The sequence below is a fragment of the Octopus bimaculoides genome, chromosome 5 (assembly GCF_001194135.2).
Source record: "Octopus bimaculoides isolate UCB-OBI-ISO-001 chromosome 5, ASM119413v2, whole genome shotgun sequence".
In the NCBI taxonomy this organism is placed as follows: Eukaryota; Metazoa; Mollusca; class Cephalopoda; order Octopoda; family Octopodidae; genus Octopus; species Octopus bimaculoides.
Window position 1 is genome coordinate 54,614,003 of NC_068985.1, and position 3,204 is coordinate 54,617,206.

The following is a 3,204-nucleotide window of genomic DNA, read 5'->3' on the forward strand; positions in this document are numbered from 1 at the left end:
TATATATATATATATATATATATGTATATGTATATAGATAGCTAGATAGATATACATAAATATATATACATATATGTGTGTGTGTGTGTATTTGTAAGCAAATATGTAGAGATATGTAAATAGATACATGTGTATGTGGGTGTATAGTCTTATACATCAGTCTTCTCCTCTGTACTTTCTTCCAGCTGTTCTTTCAATGTGTCATTAATAAAGAACATAGAACTGTTCTTTATAAGCTATACTTGGTGTTCCATTGAAAAAGGGCAACATAGACAACATTTTAATGTTCTCATGCTGCTTTATTTATGAGACACCTTGTATATATGTATGTGTTTATATATTTATATATACATACACACATATGTATAAGTATGTATGTATATATAAATGTATATGTGTGTGTTTATATAAATGTGTAATATATAGAGAGAGACACACATACACACAGCGGGAGAGAGGAAGAATAAGGTTTTAAATTAGAATCTTTCTATGCTCTGGACTTTTTTCTTAAATTAATATTTTAGTTTTAAATCCTTTAATTAAATAATTAGATAACTCAATAATGAAATATAACAAACAACAATTTTTGAGGACAGGATAAGAATAGAATTATAAAATGAGAGTTATAGCATTTTTCTCTTTAAAATTAAATTTCCAGTTATGTAGATAAATTCCTAAAATGATTTATTGTTAGAATAATTTAAAGTATCCAAATTAATATTGAAAGAATCCTTTCATTCTTGTGTTCTACCTTATTATGCTTAGCACAGTCCAGTTTTTGATCATCTTTAAATATTGTATTGAAGCCACAGTGGAAACCAAGAAACCAATCAAAGAGATACACAGACAAACACATGCATACACAAAGACACACATGCATACACAAAGACACACATGCATACACAAAGACATGCACAAAGACATACACATACACAAAGACACGTACGAACATGCGCAAATACACACACAAACTCACACATACACACACATACATGCACACATGCACACAAGCATACACAAACAAACACATGCACATATACACACACATGTATCACAGCACTAACATAAAACACAGTCTTCAACTCAGCGTGGCATAAATTATTCAATTGAGTTTAAATAATCCAATCTTTGAGGATTACTTGCCTTAACCCTTCTGTTACCATATTTCTACTGGAATATAGTGATTTTGTTTCAATTAGTTTTGAAAATAATGAAAAATTTATTAAAATAAATTTGCCATTATTTAGCTAGTTTTTGGAACATAAATTAACATGGAATTTTGTTGGAAAAAGGTTTTAATTTAGATCACTTTAAAATAATGAATTTGTATGACAGAACTAGAGACAGTCATAAGTGAATTGGTATCAAAAGGGTTAAGGAACCATAGCGCAGTTATTAAGAGCATTGAAGTCCTATGTTAGCAAGGAAAGATTTTGATTTCAAACTGTTGTAAAAATATAGGACAGTTGAAGATTATCAGAGGAGTGACCAATTAAAATATAGAGGTGGATATGAAAATATATGCAAAAGTGAGAGTCAAGGTTCAGAACTTTAAAGCATGTCTATCTAGTGTTTGTTGCTACAGTGGCAGGAGAGGTGGATACATTTATATTCAGTCTTTTGTTTGTTTTTTTTTTCAAAAAGTTATTACCAAAATAATTTCTTCTTTTTTCTTTTGCTAAGTTTACATAATGATATTAATTACATTAACTATTGAAATTTGTGTCCTTTTGAAATCCTTCCTTTTATTACAATGTAATATATATTATTAGGACCAACTTCTTATGAAAAACTTTACTTCACTATTGAATAACATTATTATTATTACTATTATTATTAAAGTGGTGAGCTGGCAAAATGTTTAGAACTAGGCAAAATGCTTAGAGCTAGGCAAAATGCTTAGAGCTAGGCAAAATGCTTAGAGCTAGGCAAAATGCTTAGAGATATTTTGACAGTCTTTACATTCTGAATTCAAATTGCACCAAGGTTGACTTTGCCTTTCATCCTTTCAGAGTTGATAAAATAAGTACCAGTTGAGCACTGGGGTCAATGTAATCAACTATACCCCTCCCCTCAAATTGCAGGCCTTGTGTCTATGGTAAAAAGGATTATCAGTAATATTATAATATTATTAATTTTAAGGTGGGGAGCTGGCAGAAACATTAGCATGCCAGACAAAATGCTTAGCAGCATTTCTTCCAGCATTACATTCTGAGTTCAAATGTCAGTGAGGTTGACATTGCCTTTCACCCTTTCAGCGTGGATAAAATAAATACCAGTTGATTTCTGGGGTCAATGTAATTGACTAATCCCTCACCATAAAATTTCAAGCCTTAGGAGAAAGGATTATTATTATTAATATTTATAAGGTGGTGAGCTGGAAGAATTATAAAAGTGTTGTATAAAATGCTTTATGGTATTTCTTCTGGATCTTTACATTATGAGTTCAAATTGCACCAATGTCAACTTTGCTTTCATCCTTCTGGGGCATGGGGGTGTGGTCAATAAAATAAAGTACCAGTCGAGTACTGGCACTGGTTGTATCAACTAAATCCTTTCACCCTCAAAATTGCTGGCCTTGTGCCTAAATCAGAAATCTTAAGGCAGCTAGCTGGCAGAGTTGTTAGAGCATAAGAAAAACTGCCTTGTGGTATTCCTTCTAGTATTTTACATTTTAAGTTCACATCCCACTGAGATAAATGTTGCCCAGCATCCTTTTGAGATTGATAAAATCAGGTACCAGACAAGTACCGGGGTCGACTAACCCCCTTCCCCTCAAAATCGCTGGCCTTGTACTTAAATCAGAACTCATTATTATTATTGTTGTTATTATTATTATTATTATTAATAAGGTGGTAAGCTGACAGAATCATTAGAGCACCAGGCAAAATGCTTAGTGGCATTTCGTCCGTCTTTATGTTCTGAGTTCAAATCCCACTGAGGTCAACTTTGCCTTTCATCCTTTTGGGGGTCGATAAAATAAGTATCAGTTGAGTGCTGGGATTGATGTAATTGACTATCCCCCTTCCCACCAAATTCAGGCCGTGTGCCTATAGTAGAAAGAATTATTATTATTATTATTATTTTTGAAAAAAACTTTTTTTTTCAGTTATTAATATTTCTCAGCATTAATTAATCAAATGTGCTTCCTGCAGATTTCTCAGCAAGATGGTTGATTGGATTATTCTGATATCCCTTCTGATA